Below are 18,025 nucleotides of genomic sequence, written 5' to 3' on the forward strand. Positions count from 1 at the left end.
CCTAGCTAGGAACCCAGCCTCTGTTTGGTAGAAAGATTAAAGCCAAGGCATCATGGGGATTGCTAATGGACGGCTAACAACAACAATGATCTGTTTTCAACACAGAAAAATAGATAAAAAACAGATTCAGTGTTGGATTTGTCATTATGGATGTGTTTTAAGATTAAGTTTAAGATTCCCTTATTAGTCCCACAATAGGGAAATTCAACCTCTGCATTTATCCCATCCAGTGAACACACCATGCTTAGGAGCAATGGGCAGCACATTTCTGCGTGCCCAGGGAGCTGTGTGGGGGGGGGCTCAAGGGCACTTCAGTCCTCGACCTGTCAGTCCTGGGATTTGATCCGGCGCCCCTCCGGTTGCAAGCCCGATCTCTAACCTTTTGGCCATAAAACTGGATTAAAGCTTCTGAGCAGGATTCAACCGCACCACAGCCCTCCTTAGAACAGCACAACGGTACTGTTAGCCTGCTCAGCTGCTAACTTACACAGCTAACCCCAGCAGTTGAGAAATAAAAGCCAATATTTGGTTTTGAGAAGTTGTAGCCTTTATTAAGTGACAGACTTTAACTCTCTGTACACTCTGTATTGTACATCTGCTGCCAGACTGACAACTCACTACTAAAGTACGTTCTGCTGCTCGTTCTCTCTTGCTCAACCACACACAACTTTTCCACGCCAGAAGAATTGGTGGGTGTCGGTAAAGGTATTTGCAGTTAACCACAAAACCACAGCACTACATTCGTTTTCCACTGCGGTGAGAAAAAAATCCATATTGTCACAGCTCTACCCAGGAGGTCCAGTTTTAGTAATATATCTAGCAGTTTGAGGCTTATCAGGAGGAAAAAACAGCACGCCAACTTATAATAATGTGCAACAGGATTTGAAGACAGAAAGTTATCACCCTGACAAGTGCTCCTATTGTCACAACAATTGCAAGGTAAACAGTAGAAATATGTGGATCATGTTAGAAAACAATGCAACAGGAATGTGTGCCGACATGAATGTTGAGCCAGGTTAAATGTTTGTGCAGCGTGACCCTGCGTTAACACAATACAGAAGTGTCATTCAAATCAATGACAGGGTTGGGACGCAGGGCTAATATCAGTCTGAACTCTGTCTTACACAATTACTCTTGCACACAGAGCAGAAAGAGATTAAAAATCGAGTATTATTAGATATTAATCTCTGCATACTAGCAGTTGTCGGGTCTTAGATTCAGATATGCAGCTACCATCTCTCTGCTGCTCTGTGCTGTGTCTCGTCTTGCTCATTGTGAAATTCTGACAACATTGTTTAGCTGCTGCACTGTAGAAGCTGCAGAGCTGGTGGCAGGTTTTCACTAGAGTTGAATTCCATCCATATAATCCCTCCCATAGTGCATGTCCCAGCAAAACACACACACACGCACGCACACACACACACACACACACACACACACACACACACACACACACACACACAGATATTAATGCACCTCCAGAAGCTCTCACTTTCAGATTCTCTGTGAGTTGTGCGGGCGCTTCCCTTAATCACAGAGATTTCTCAATTATCTTGTGGAAATTAGTCAGAAAAACATTTGCAAATCCTCTCCACAGGCTCAAGTCACATGAGTCATCAATGTGTTTGCTCCCGGAGGGGTTGTCATAATGAGAAAAATACAATACTTTTAATTTAAGATAAGCGACTGGCCATCCGGTGAATGCTTATGGATCCTGTAACCCAGAGCTATTCACAGCATGTGGCACAGAGAGCTGAGAGTGTGCATTATTTTAAATCCAACAAACTGCAAAACGAGCTTATATCACTGATCCACAGCTGCTTGAAGGTTTGCTAAACATAAAATCTGCAGCTGAAAACCTGCAGAGGTACAGATACTATTCCAGATCACTTAAATGCATCTAAAGTCACTGAAGTGCTTCAAAATGTTTCCAAACATACTGCTGTGTTGTCCATATAGCACAACATTATCTGGTACTACATATATACAGATGCTTTATAAAACTATTTGTTTGTTCAAAAAGGACTGTAATGTGATTGTGTTGCATGTAGAGCTGGGGACCAATGCCATTTTTTTTTATTTTGGCCTGTAGCTTCAATCTTAAAATGCAAGACTAGCAGAAGATATGTAATGTTAATTAAATATGAATCTGACACATCAATATAATAAGCAGTGTTTCCCACACATAGACCATTCTGTGGCGCACCGCCACAGAATAGAGACCGACCGCCACAAAATGATTAAACGTTATAAAGGGCAACGGGCGTTTTATTTTTGTGAATGTAACCGGAAGTGCGTTGCTCACGACGGCTAGCTTGAGTAGCGCCGAATTCGTCCGAACAAAATTGTAAACAACTGGTATTTAGACAAATTAACGACGCACTGGGGATCTAAACGGCTACTTTCTCACCTAAAAAGGTTTAAAATGATAATAAAGTGATATATTTAAAGAATTTAGGACTTTACAGCCCTAATATTTGAGGGGATAGAGTAGACTACTATGCCCACAGTCAAATCAAAAAGAATAGACCACATTTTTAAAGTTATTATGAATATTATTATTGTTGTTGTTATCAGTAGTTTTTCTGAATGTTTCCTGCTTTAGTCCAGATGAGTATTGAAAGGTTTTTTTCACGGCAAAAACGGCCTCGTCAAGAGGACAAGGAGCAGCATGAGGAGGTATCAGTCTGAAACAAAGTTGAACAGTCAAATGTAAATGTTAATTTATCTGAATGTTCTATAGGCATCAAACAGTGGTGCTCAGGGAGAAATAGAGGAGGACAGCAGACAAAATGCTCCTGTAAGACAGGCAGCTGCTGAAACAACAGGTGAGGTGGAAACAGAGAAGTTTAGACTTTAAATTGAAAAAAAAACGAGTGGGGAAAGTAGCCTATTTTAATTCTGATTTGTCTGTGGCTGTTTCTCAAGCAAGACTATCCATAAATGGGCCTGAACCCAAGGAGGTCCCTTATGAAGAGCACTTGAGTTGTTTTTCAGGAAGCCAAGAAAAATGAGGTGTTCTGATAGGACATGAAGCTGTGCACCAAATAGGCTACAGTATAAGAACCTAAAAAGAATCTGAATCAGGCTTTGTTCCTTAGGTAGTTTCTTTATTTTATTTATTTTATTTGTGTTAATATATTTTATTTTTTACATTATTTTACCAAAACAGTTAGAACAGGTTATTGGTTGAGGTAGGTCTTAAGTTAATTATTTGAAATAAAAACCTCCAATTGAAGTTGTTTTGTGCAAATCATTCCTGTCACAGAATCTAAAGATTGAACTAGTTGGGGTGAGGAATGAAACCAGGCAGGGTTCTGGTAAAAATGTTTTTAGTTGTCTTCTCTTAAAGAACTTACTTTTAAAGAAGTAAGATTGAGCAGAAATGCTGTAGCTTTATAGTGTCTCAGCAGGTGACTCTGAAGAACAATAGAAACAGGTTTTTTCATGTGGCAGCTTCAGAAAGTGTTGAACGCCGCCCGCTGCATCCACCCAATGACCGACTCCACCACACTGTGACACTCGATTCACCCACCGTTGTCAGTGGAGCACCACACATTGCTACCTGGTCTGTGGGAAACACTGTAATAAGGGTAGCCCAATTACTTTGCACACCTTATTTTTCAGTAGTTATCCCCTTACACTGGAGACAAGGCTGCTTTTCAAAGTAAAAGCCCCACAAACTAGATCTAAATAGGAAGTTATGGATGTGAAGGTATTGTAAAACTCTCTCCCACCTTCAAAATGTATGCTTAAATTTTGTAATTCAGAAATAAAGCAGATAAACCTAAAATATGATATATTATATACATTATATAAACTGTAAGATTTAGACTCCCAAACCCAATATAACACCTAGATTGTTTCAATTTACATGACTCATCACTCTAGTGACATTTTTTCCTCCTCAAAAACAATATTTTATTATAAGTGCAAACACCGACTCAAAGCACATTAGCGACAAAACTGGAACTGAGGGGATTGTGTGAAGAGCCCACATACATATTACTCTTTCTTGGTGAAGTTCATCCCTGGAAGGAGAAAAGAACAGCTGGAGACACAAAGTCACAGAGTACTTGGCACGTGTCTGTGTGCAGCCAGTGAAAGGAAAGAAAATGTAATTAAAGAATAGAAGGAATGAAACATTACCTAACCCTTTGAGAAGATTTCTTCGAATCGAGGCGGATAGATTTATCTCACTTTGCAGGGGCACATGGTTTGTTTAAATAACATTAATTGAAGTGACAACCTTGTAGAAACGAAGAAAAACAGCCTGTATGTGTCTCTGCCCGTCACAAAATGTGAGCAGCGTGCGGAACGATTCTTCACCGCTCAATAGGGTAAACCCTTGACAAATGTGAATCATAATGTTTACTAGAGCGTCGGTGCCAGTCAGAGCGTCCGCAGGAATGGTTCAGGATTGTTAATGAGGCTGAACCTCAGAGGGACACTTGTAACGTGGGCCGCGATGCTCTGAGGGGAAGTTGGAGCGTGGATCGTTCTGTGAAATACAGATAAGCAAAGCGTGTGCTCTGGGCGAGATAACTCTTTGTTTGTCCGCATTCTGCCGGTTTGTGCATCACCACAGCCAAAGGGGAAAACGTCCACTTAATTAAATCAATTAGAGCATGAAGGGCCTGCTGAAGCCGCCGCTGAAAACAATATGCAGGGACAAACTCACATAATATAGATTAATTTGTTTTCATAAGTCAAAGAAGCTCTAATGATGGATGACTTATCTTTATTTCTCAACTTTAGACAACACAAGCTGTCGAAACAAGATAAGGGTGCTCCGATACATCGATCTGGATTAATATATCGATTCAATGATCAACAATACAATAATATCAGAGACAACTATCAATACATCTCATATACTATATTTATTTTTTATTTAAATGTCTGAAAGAACTCAGCAATCAACTAGATAAACTGTGAAACCAGAAGTGTTGAAAATTACCTAACGTTAGTAGACGTTACTGATTCTTTTTACTGTCTTTTTTTAACAGGGAATTAGACTTTCTGCACCTTTTGTCTGGGTGAAGTTTTCAAACTTTACATGGACAGACAAACAAAGTTTATAACAGGGGTGCACCGATTGCAATTTTCTGGCCGATCGCCGATTTTTAAAAGGCCTGACCTGCCGATACCGATTTTTTTATAACTCACAGCATGCACCTTCAATGTTTGAATCTTATTTTATTGAAAAACAATAACACAGCAGTATTTTTCTTTAACAAATAAAGGAAATCACAATATCTGAGGTAGTTAGTAAAATATTGAACTTAAAATAAATAGAAACAATTTACAGGACAAACTAACAAAAGAACTGCAACCATAACTAAAGTGTCCTGAGTTTTTGGTATTGTTATAGTGCAACAAGATCAAATGCCCAAATGCAGCAGCAAATGGCTTTGCTCTCCTTCTTCAACAATGTAAAAATTCCCCACTGACGACATGATTGGTTGAGCGTGCTCTGGGTGACTGTTGTCACGTGATAGACGCTAATCCGACTGTGTGCGCAGAGCACGCTCAGTCATGCAGAAGTACGCGTACGTGCAGACGCACTTTCAGACGCACTTTCAGACCTTTGCGGAAGTAGATAAGATCGCTAGATAAGATCGGTTTGACGCAAAAGATTCGGCCGATCGCGCAAAATTAAGTAAATCGGCACCAATCGATCAGCCAGCCGATCGAACGGTGCACCCCTAGTTTATAATAGATAAATGCAAGCCTCTAAGGAAATTAACAACCAAGAACAAACAAGTTGAAACACAAACATGTTGAAAACACTACAGGAAGAGCTATGTTGTTGAGCAGGTCCATTTTGGTCGATGCAAAAGAGTAAAAGTATGTATTTAAGCTGAGAGGTTCCACAAACAATATGTGCAGCAACGACTGATCATTTTTTCACAGAGTAAATTGTCGTATTTAAAAATGTTTGCAAACCCATTCGAGAAGCTACAACTGGTCAAGTGTTGCAGTTTTGGTTTGGAAAATGATTGAAAGTCATAATGTTTGTTGATAAACTTACAGCTATATTCAAATTTATTTTGATAATTTAATTAATAATTTTAAATCTAGCATTTTTACTTGCGTCTGTAAAGTGGCACCAAAGGTCCTGAACTTTTGCCCCACGTTTACACTCTGCTGCTGAGAAGTGTTGGGTTCCCCCCTCCCCTCTCCTCGTCTCTCTTCATGGCCCAAAGTACCAATTTTCTGCCATGTAATACGAACCCCATACACACTGGAGGAAAGTGTGGGGTAGCCGTGGACCCTTGATTACGATTTAACGAGCAGTTCTCAGCCTGTTTATGAATTTATGGTCACGTTTCTCTGTTGAGGGAGGAGGAATCAAATTTACAATCTCCCTGAAGACCTCAGGAGGTTTACAGTCTCGCGCTCCACCAAACCTCATGTCTTTTGTATCGTCCCATTAATACAGAAACACTGGCGGCATTAGAGATCAAGCTTCACAGTTCTCTGCGGGAATCTGTTGCAGTTTTCTTCTGCTTTTATAATCATATACCCATTATTCTTGACATCTCAGGCTTGGTGCACCAAACACAGACCAAAAGAGTGTAAGGCTGAGATACTACAAGCAGCTTTACTCCCTGTCTCCCTCCCACACTCTTCCACACTTTCCTTCATGGTCTCCCCCTCAGTGTCCTGGAGTAGGATTAGGCCCGGTGCCCAGCAGTGACACAAGGACACTGGAGCCAACAGCCTGTTAGTTCAGTTGTTGGGCATGAATTAGGAACTCAAGCCGGGTGGCGTAGAAGAGAGGTGATGATAGAGATGAAGGACAAGGAGGAAAGAGCAGAGAAAAACTGTAGGAACAAACAAGAATACTCAGGAGAGACAACTGAAACCCTAAATCACTGATAAGAGGCAGAAAATAAAGGCATGGAAAAACCGAGGTGTGATTAACAGACAAAAGAGACGGATACTCGTGTCTGGACAATACAAAGAGCCACCAGCAGCTCTGAGAAACTGCACCACTCTACACAGTGCTGCTCTGAGCTCAATGCTTACATCAACATGGAATTTTTAAAATGCTGATGTTAAGAAGCAAATGTTTGTCAGGGCTACCATCACACTTAAAGGCTGTGGTTGATGGGAATAACAAAAGTTTTGCAAGCATTGTTATGTAAACATCTCTCTATGAACTTTGAGGTTCCTATTGCTTCTTGTCCAAAAGTTTGCTACGTGAAGGTGTTTGAATCCAAACCCAACTACAGTGACCACGACATCATCAAATGGGTGGGGTACATGGGCAGCTCCGGCACCTACGAAACAAACATGCTGCTTAAATTCAACCCCACTCGCAGTAAACTGAACACTTCCTCCCATTTATACAGTTACGATTTCTTCCGTACTTTGTCTCTCTCCTCCCCTCGAACCTTATAGCTTCTCTCATAGCTTCTCCCACCCACCAGCCTTGCCCCTTCCTAACTAGGAGTTGGAGTTTGAATTTACGATTATATGATATAATGCACAGATATATGCAAAATGTGAACTATTGTATTGTATATATCTCATAGTGATGGGTAAACCCGTAAACCTACTGTTGTTTTTGACGTGATGATGGCGCTAAATAAAATCTCAGGTTATGAAAGGTCACATTACAATCAGCCCAGGGTGAATCATTAATGTATTTACAGAGTTTCGCGACAATCCACTCAATAGTTGTTGAAATATTTCACTCAAAATTTGGTGTAATAAAGGGTTGGGCGGTTTCTACCGAATTGGTATATATCGCCATTAGGGTTGCTTCTACAAATTTGGTTTAATTTTAACAGGTCACACTGTGATGATCTGTTCAAATCCAAAGTTATGGCTATTTAAACTGATGTCATGAATTGTTTTGGGATTCCTTGTGGTTGTTATGAATTAATGTAAATTCTCCTTTACTTTGGATTCCTTAAAACTTGATTTTGGGAAAAAAAAAACATCATCCCTCTTGTTCACCTTCAGCTGCACTCTTAATATCAATCTGTGCACTGGGGATGAATCACAGTGCCCTGGTGATGGTCTGGATGGGGGAGGGGGCTTTTGAATCACAATGGCAGTCAATAACCGTCAGCCAGGAGTGATGGAAGACTGCATCATCCTCGGCCCAAACGTATTGAAAATTTCACAAAAGTGAAACCTTCTATCAGAGTTATTATTAGAAAAATAAGGGGAATCACCACAATCATTGGGATTCACCCTCATCATGAGTATCTGCTCAAAATGTCATGGCAAAAAACAAGGAAAATTTGGGTCATCATCAAAGCCATTGAGATTCATCCACTGGGGACCACGAATGTCTGAACAACATTTCACAGAAATCTGTCCAAACAGAAATCAAAGTGACAGGCCACCATGCTGCTCAAGTGTCTAAATCCTAACAATGAAGCTATACATTATTGTGCTGCAGTAATGTGGTATAAAGGGAATAATCAATAATACCAGTAACATATAAAAATACAAGGACATATGTTGTTCTTAGGTCACCGTGAACCTTCTGCTAAATCGTAACACAAATCCTCTTTCTCTTCCTAGATCATGAAAAGAGGTTCTATTGTCATAAGTGTATGTACTGTCAGTCTAATGGCTGCCCATTCTCCAGATTACAGATGATTACAATGACAATAGGGTGACCTTTATCTCGCCACCACCAACATGATGCTCTTTATGAGTACGGCTCTGTGTCTCCGGACCGCCCATCTGTGCCTGCTGCACTTATTAATTCCTTCTCCTCTCCGAAAGAGATTAGGATTTCCTGAGGGAGGCAAACATCCCGCTTTCCACAAAGCCAAAATATCAATTCTGACAATGATCTCTGTTCCCTGCTGCGCTGTACTTTCCCAACAGACTACATGATATACTGTTTGGGATGTTGGGAAAGGAAAGAAAATATGCAGCTGAGGGCACAAACATGATAAAATATTTTAGCATACCAAATATCAGAGGATGGACTAGAAAAAAAAAAGACTCTACAGGATCTAAAACACCATAAAGTGCTTTAAAGTGAATCTACACTTCACCTTCCTGTAGAAACTCCATTTAATATGGGTAATAAAATGTAAGAGAACTATATAAAATGTAAGAGAATGACGTAATTAACTTTTAAACCCCTTTTCTGACAGCACGAAAATTCACATAAAAAGATCACCAAGACTTGAAATTACTATGTTCAATTATTTAACTACCTATTACATTATTAAAGTATGAATTTTTCATTGTTAAATTATCAGACTAATAAATTTATAATTATTATAGTCGCCGTGTGCGGTTCACATTCACTAGACTCCTATTACCGTCATGTTTTAGTAAAGAGAAAAAAGATAGCCGTGTTCTTATTACACAATGTTAAAAAGCTAAATATTTCCTGTTAAAAAATCATCTTTTCCACCAACTCCTACTCAACACAATGGATGAACAAAACACTGTGTAGGCACTGTTTGACATTTAATCACTTACAGTCTGTGAGGACATTTTAGGTCCATTAAGCATCATATGAGAGACAAGTAAAGTAATTAGTCACAGCTCGTAACTGTGCAATCACACATGAGAAAGACAGAGGATTTGGCTTATTATCTCATCTGTAAAGATGTGACTCAAATGAGAAATTTGTGTTTTAAGTGTTTGCCTTATAGGGCCAACAAATTAAAGAGAGAAAAAATTCAGTTGCAATGTTGCAATGTGATGTCAGTCAAAACCAAATAAACCGAAAACACAACCGGGAAGAGTGAATTCATGAATGTTAAATAAAAGTCACACTCAGATTTCATATTTTGCTTCAACAAACAAGTAACACCAAGCCCAGACCTGCAATATCAACTCGTTTATCAGCCCAGAAATATGAGACAAAGTGGTCAAATTAGTTGATAAATAATGTGTATTCCAATTCGTAGCCAGCCTCCTTTAAAATCTGTATGATTAGACCAAATAAATCATAACGAATAGACAACAGGTAACCGAGAAATCCTGCAGGTTTGTGATCAACTTTACAAGACATCACATGCAGCCACTTTCCACAAGGAAATATTACATGTATACGGGTGTCAATTCCTGTGTCCAAAGCATATTTGTAAAGTAAAAGAAAATAAACATTTCAAAACATGACATAAGTTACTCAACTCTCCCTTTTTTTACTTACTGATATGAGTATTTATTATTCTCCTTAGAAATTAAGGAGCTAATGAGCTCAAAAGTTATGAAAGGAATAATTATCTACTTGGGCATAATTGTGTTAGCACCTACAAAATAGTAACAATATTAAACGTATTTACATTTTTACGCATTAAAGACTTTTGTCTCTATAAAGATTTCCCTGATGTCCTTCCTGGATAACAGAAATTAATTTTTGTCCTTCCTGAATAACAAACATCTTCTGTTACCCAGGAAATGTCCTCTGTTATCCAGAATAGACATGGTAATACACATTTTATTCACCCGGAATTATTTTCCATGTGGTCATTAGTCTGTAGTGAAATACAAACGAGCCGCACCAATGAAAATGGCAGTGTCAGGGATACATGATGAACTTTGAGCATTAACACCTGTGTTTGGTTTTTCTATCAGACTGGAGATGGTGTTAATCATTAATATGTAGGTGGTTACAATTATACCCATTACTGCAAAAAAAATTAAACAATATCAATATATTTATCAGTGTGTTGCATCATAACTCCTATGGGTGTTAGAAAGCTAACTTCCTGGAGTTTAAATGTCACAGATTAAGACTTTATAAATTGATAACTGAATGCATCATTAGTTTTGGTCTCTGTGAAGCTGAGGGTGGCTGGTTATTAAACAATGTCATTTGGAAAAGAAGTCGGTTCAGCCCACAGGCCTTTGATTCACTGTCTGAAGGTTGCACATTTGTAAGCTGTGTACTGATTACTGATTATCTTGAAGTGCTGCAACTAAAGATTATTCTCATTATAAATTAATCTGCCAATTATTTTCTCAGTCTAATGGTTTGAAATTGTGAGAAATGGTCCATCACAGTCCACTAGAGCGCACGGCAACGCTTTAAAATGCATTCTTTTTTCCAAAACCACAAAATATTTGATTTATGAAGCTGTTACAGAGAGAAAAGTGACAAAGAGATGAGAGTCAGAGAAAAGATTGATCAATTATGAAAAAAGTTGCCTATAATCCTTCTGTTCTGCAACCAATCAATTCATCGTTTCAACCCTACTTTAACATTTTCACAGCAGCAACTATGAAATGACTCCTCAGTGTTTTCAACTCCTTATCAAAACTGAAGGGTTTCCAATAATCTGTATTTCCAGGAACAGATGAAGCCTGACCGACAGAGCAGCGAGCGAGGAGAAGTGCTTTTGTACTTTTCAAGATATATTCCCCTCAATAAACGAGAATCTGTTCAAAATCTCTTTTCTTGTGCAATATAATTTCAAAAAAACAGGGAAATGACTCACAAGGTCACATGTATTTGACTTCCAGGATTCTCAATATTTACAAGCAGTAACTAGTAAATGTTTGACAGCTCGACTTACATGAGACTTGAAGGGCCGTGTACTGGACCTCTTGACAAACACCTTACATAAGACTGAACCTTACTGTGAGGCCAAATAAATACAGCAGAGCAGGGTAGGGCTGCAAGGAATGGTTTATTTCATTACTGATTGATCTGGTGGTTACTTCCTTGATTAATTATTCAGGTAATTGTTTGGTGTTAAAAAACAAATAGGAAAAAAGTCCAATTTGTCTATTAATATTGCTCTCTGTTATTCTGCTTAATATTATAGAAATCTATGACAAAACAGCAAATACTCATGTTTGAGGAGCTGAAACCAGATACTTGTTTTTGCATTTCTGCATAAACATGACTTAATCATTAATCAACTGTCATATTAGTCGCTGATTCATATTACTCAGACTAGTTGCGGTTTAACTGAACGAAGGTCAATAACAAGTTTATTATATCTGACATTGGCGGAAGAAGTATTAATATATTTTACTTAAGAAGTAGCAATGCCACTTTGAAAAAAGTAAAAGTATTGCATTTCATTTTAGCAAAGTAACTTAGGGTTTTACATAAAGGTTGTGAAGTTAAATGTACAATATTTCCATGAAGTGTAAGTATGAAATAGCATAAAATAGAAATACTTAGTATTAAGCTACTTTTGACCAAAAACTTCTAGCACATCATTCTCTCTTATCCAGTAAGTAGTAGCCCTCCTAGGTTTAGTCTGCTTTCAAAAATGCTGAAAATGTGAAATTTTCTAAGCATTTACAATCAAGTGTTCTCGATCTTGAGACCTTCTTAACTTGTGGCGTCATAAAGGAAGTTTCTGTAATACAGGCCCAGCAGACTATTATTACACCTGCCTTCCACATACCTGTCATTGCAAACATTGTCCTAATCTCTGTATCACCATGGTGCCTTAACAAGAGGGTGTGTCTGAAGGAGAGGTGTGCCATGAAAATGTACCTGAGCTGCTGTCTGCACAATAAAATGCATTTTTTAACACAATGTTAGGAGGGGAAAAAAACATTTCTTCTCGTCTCTTTAAGAAAAAAACAACATAGATTTATGTATTATTGATGAGCAATTACTTCAGGCAAACAGGAAAGACAATGCTCCCCATCATCTGCTGGGCTTGATGGTGCAGTTACCACAAAGAGCCACTAGAAACATTGACAAGCTCGGCATGTGGCAACAGTCGCCCATCTATGGTGTTATGGCAAATGTGGTTCATTGTGTGAGTGGCTGCGTTTCAAACAATAAGATCTGACACACGCCATGCACTCTTGTGATGAGCCGATGACTAAATGTGTATTTAAAAATAGTAGATAAAGACCACAAATGTAAAAAAAACAATAATAATAATAACTCAAACAAAACAGATGTCTTGGACAACAGAGAGCTGCTTTAGTAGCGGTTTGCAGGCCTTTTAAGAAGTGTCCCCGTGTAAATATTACAAAATGGGTATATTTATGAATTTGAACCACTTGTTTTAGTTTAGTAAAATTAATAATCAGGTCATTTAAAGTGTGCTATTTCAGCGCAATAAGCAGAAATGCCAGGCAAACGGCGGTTCAATTACTCCCGTTGAACCACAGCTGAGTGGACAAAGAGCCAGCGTCAAATCTAGAAAGTGATTCGCTTAAGCTGCCGTTTTCTGTCCCAACTTTTACGACTGTTTGTGATTTAGATTTTTCTGTGTGAGAAAATAACACAAATAGAGACATTTTAACTGCGCTTGAGTAGGCAAAGTAGCCAGACCAAACTGCACCAAGTTACCACAGTTGATTTTGCGGCTCTTACCTTAGTGCTCACTCCAGTGAGAATGGGCAAATGGTCACACACTCCGCCAAGATGAACGCCAAACAATAAGTAACTGAGCCCGCGGGGGAAAACAACAAAAATACCGTTTAAATCCACATATCCTTGTGTTTCACTTTTTATTTTTTTGTTTTAAAACATGGATTGGCTGTGTGGTGCTCGACCTATCCTCGTTTGTTTTTCTGTCGCAGGCTGACTGCCTCCACCTCAATCACTCCGATCAAGCTAGCCCGGATGTACAATCCACTTCCGCACACGGGTTTTCACAATAAAACAGTACCAAACAATTACTGGTTGGAGAAGTACAGATAATTTACTAAGTAGAAATATCCAGTGGTGGAAAAAGTATTCGGATCCATTTCTTAAGTAAAAGTACAAAAACCACACTGTGAAATTACTCCACTATAAGTAAAAGCCATGCATTCAAAACTTACTTAAGTAAAAGTACAAAAATCAGCATCAAAATGTACTTAAAGTATCAAAAGTAAAAGCACTCCTTATGCAGAATGCCCCACTCAGATTATATATATATTCCAAATATATAATGGGATTTATTTATATTATCATTATTGATTAATTTAGGGAAGCACCATTTTATTTTGTAAAGATAGTGCTAATTTTAACTACTTAATATTTTTTTATCTAAAAGAAGTCTAATCACTTCAGATATGATTATGTTTTTCATGTTAAATCTTGTCCTGAAAAATAACTTAAGCTGGCAACTAAATGTAGTGGAGTAAAAAGCACAATATTTCCCTGCCTCAAAATCTAGTGGAGAAGAAGTATAAAATTATATTTAAAAAAATAAAAACAGAAATGCTATAGTGTATTAAAGTAAAGTACTTAGTGACATTCTACCACTGGAAATATCATCTAAAAATACTGAACTTCAGGATGATACTTGAGTAAACATACAGGCAACGTATCAGCAAAATGTACATAAAGTATCAAAAGTTAAAGTTCATCATGAAGAATGTTTTTTCACATTATTATTCAGTTTTTATTCAAAACAAACGGTATTGTTTATTTAATGTTTTTAATATGTATTATATAATCTTCACCTACTTGTATTATGTGTTTTTATCATAGAATTACATTGTATTTTCTCCATTAGCGTTAGTGAAGGGAAAAGAAACCTAATTTTGAAGGAACATCTCCTAGTTTCCGGGTTAAGCGGGCTGTTTGCAGTTAACTTGATCGCCGGTTCCGTTGATGACGTCACCAACGCCGGGACTGGTACAGGACAACGCCAGAGGCAAAGGGACAAACTCTGGGGGACTATATCGCCCCTTGCTGATGACTTTGGGAAATTTGCTTTACGTTATGTTTTAATGTTCATCTTGGTTAAACATTTTCATTCACTTTATATTAATATGACGCTGTAAAATGTATTAATTCAGAAACTAAATTGACCTTAGTGTGGCTGTTTCCTGGGTCAAGAATGAGCTTTAAAACTTTGATGGTCACATGTTTGGTTGACTGACTGGGCATACACCGACAAAATATAATTCAAAGAAACACCTAGTCCTACTTACCAAGAAGAGACTCAAAATGGCCATAAAAAACATAAAATAACAACAAAGAGACACAAAAAGTAAAAAAATAAAAATAAAACAGACACAAATAATATAAACAAGGGGCAAAGAAAATGCAAAGTAACACATAACAAGTTCAGGAAGTGCAATGGAACCACAGACCACAACATTTACAAATTGACACAAAACAACTACATAAAGACAGAAACTGGCCACAAAGTAGAGTTGTACAGAGATGTTTTATCTGTGTCTGTATTTGTTCAACCAACATAATGGAATATTATGGTGGTTGATATCATGGTTAATACAGGAACTCACATTAAATTAGGCAAATATTTTATCTTCTAACCTAATATTCATTGTCTTTCAAAGCATTGCATTGATTTCATATTTGTGTTAGTTCCATATCCTCAATGAGCAACTTTGGATAGAAAGAAATACCCATTTTTCTCACATTATGTATGCTTTCCCAAATAACATATTTGGATTTGGGTACATCCTTACTACAAAGAGACACAAAACCTCAGAGAGATGCATGACAACTACAACAACAAAAAGAGGCGAAACAACTTTAAAGTCTGTGTCTGTAAAAAGCCTTATGATCTGCTCAGATACTAAACTAGATCTAAACTTCTGGATCATCCAACACAGCAAAATTGGTCTATGCAATACCAGTCTCAGCTAGATCTTCCAGCCCACATTATGAAATTCCCAACTAAACTGACATATGATGTGATCAACAAGTGCCCACACAGGAAATTCAAAGAAGTGTCTCAGCCATAAAATTAAGTAGAAAAATGAGTTCATAGTACAGATAAAGTAAGTGAGAATAACATATGAGCTACAACAAGAAGAGGACTGGAGAGTAAAAACAGAGGTTTATAAAAAACAGTGGTGGAATGTAACAGAGTACATTTACTCAAAGACTGTACTTAAGTACAATTTTGAGGTTCCTGTACTTTGCTTAAGTATTTCCATTGATGTAACTTTATACTTCTACTTCGCTACATTTTAGAGGCAGGTATTGTACTTTTTACTCCACTACATTTAGCTGACAGCTTTAGTTACTTTTCAGGTCAATATTTGACATAAAACACGATCAGTTTAAAATGATAAGACTTTTTTCTTAGACAAGAAACATTTGTTTTATTCTGCAGAGAGCAGTGTAGAGGCATGAAACAGATCCAGTATGTTCTACTTGTCACTTCAATGAAGAAATTGTCAACTTTGAAATGTACATAGTTAATGTTAATGTACATAATTAACATCACTGAGGATTTATCATCACAGAGAAATTAGGAATCTGTCAGTGGCATGAAAGCAGAAGTACACTGGAAAATATTTTGGTGAGATTGATTCAACGTGAGTCCTGGAAAGATGAGTGCTGGATGAGTAAACCTTGAGCTTGTTGATAGTGACAGTGACAACTTGGTAAATGTGAGTCATTACAGTATTTTGATATTTATAGAAGGTGGATATTTTCAGATAGGATCAAGCTTTATGATACAGAAACATCTTACTGAGTCATAAAGTAACGCTGAGTAATTGTTATCTAAAGTGTGTTTTTTGAGTGTGTTTTAACCCCCCCACACACACACATACATCATGCAAAAATCAAACAATATCTTAAATCATGTTTTTATTGATTAAATTCTTTATAAAGTCAAAGGCTAACATCAACAAAGTGAGAATTTATTTTTTTGGTCATTTATTTCGGCAGTCTTTTGTGTTTCATCACTCGTCTCTATCTTGATTTCTGAGTTATGAAATCAAATACATAAAGTCATTAAAGATGAGCTGAAAGCTGAATTCAGGGCAAAAATAAAAACAGTGAAAAAAGAGCTCTAAAAGGGTTATTACTGATTAATTTTCAACTATTTTTCATAAAATAAAAGTTAAGTTGAAGCAAAGACTAAAAAAACATCTAAACTTAAACTGAAAGACAGAGAATCGCATCACATCCCGTCACCTGAACTACAGCTGCAGTAAATAAAAGCCTCCTCAACTTATAAACACCTGTAAAATATGTCCAAACAAACCCATTTACTTACATATTTATCCATGTAGTAGTTAAGTGAGGTCGGCTTCACTGATGCCGCTCCAGTCACTTCCTTGGTTCCTTGTTCCACAGCGCCCCCACATGTCTCTTCTCTGTTACTACACTGTAAAAGGGGAGTGAAGGTTTTTTGACAGTCATCTGAGATTTGGGGATCAGAAACTGAAAATGACAGACCTGAGGACATTACACTACTATTATTTCTGAAGTAAAATGTGAGCAAAATCATAAAAAAAAAATTTTTAAATAAAAGTTTCCAGCACAGAGATTTGTCTCTTCTATCACAAGGGGGCAGAGCTTCCCTGACAGAGAGGATAATCACTGACTCCAGATCACTCATACCAACCCTTACTGGGTCCTAAAGTGACAGAATATTAAAATAATAAACATCACATTCAACCCTGACAAGGCTTTCATACCTGAAAAATTAAGTACATACGAATCAGAATTGAGTTTATTTCCAAGTTAAGTTATTATTCCTAAGAAATTTTATTATTTATAAGGAATTTGCCACTGTGTTTGATGAATACTAGAGGTGTACAGAGACGTCATTATCTGAATTTATATCTTTATTTGTTCAACCAATAATATATGTCTCTGTATTCATGTTCTGATAGACCAGAATTGGGCCTGGTTGAAATTAGAAGTCATGTTAAATCAGACAAATATTGCGTTTTCTAACCTGGTATTCATTGGCAGTGCCATTTCTGTGCCTTCAAACTATTTAATTGATTTAATATTGGTGTAATTTATTATAAAGTATATTGCCACATCCTTATACTGTATTTTTTACATACAAAACGTAAGGGCAGATGTGTCAATTATAATTTTAATTCTGAATATATATTGCTGTTATTAATGATGTAACATTATTGTACATCTTGTTTTTAGTATTTCTTCTCAAAAGTCTCATGTGGATAATGTAATTGTGATGTCCATATCAAATAGATCTCTTAAAATATATCAGTTTTAGAATGAGATGTAGAGTTTTAGAGTGCAGGGAATGCAAAAAATATTCATGAGGGTTCTACAAAAGTAGTAAAAAATAGTCCAAGTTAATGTAAAGCACAGAGACAGACGGGGAGGCTCTGAAGCTTATTACGTTAAGCTTGTTTTTTTTTCAACCCA

General features: G+C 37.3%; 1 protein-coding gene across 1 annotated transcript in view; it reads right to left on the bottom strand.

Annotated features, from left to right (window-relative positions):
• Nucleotides 1–13,490, bottom strand: part of nck2a (NCK adaptor protein 2a) — a 43,177-nt gene extending 29,687 nt beyond the window's left edge. Inside the window, exon 1 of the mRNA XM_059343308.1 lies at nt 13,289–13,490. The gene's annotated coding sequence lies outside the window, so the exon portion shown is untranslated. The remainder of the gene's footprint in view (nt 1–13,288) is intronic.
• Between the last annotated feature and the right edge of the window lie 4,535 nt (nt 13,491–18,025).

Source organism: Centropristis striata, chromosome 10 (assembly GCF_030273125.1).
Source record: "Centropristis striata isolate RG_2023a ecotype Rhode Island chromosome 10, C.striata_1.0, whole genome shotgun sequence".
NCBI classification, from domain to species: domain Eukaryota; kingdom Metazoa; phylum Chordata; class Actinopteri; order Perciformes; family Serranidae; genus Centropristis; species Centropristis striata.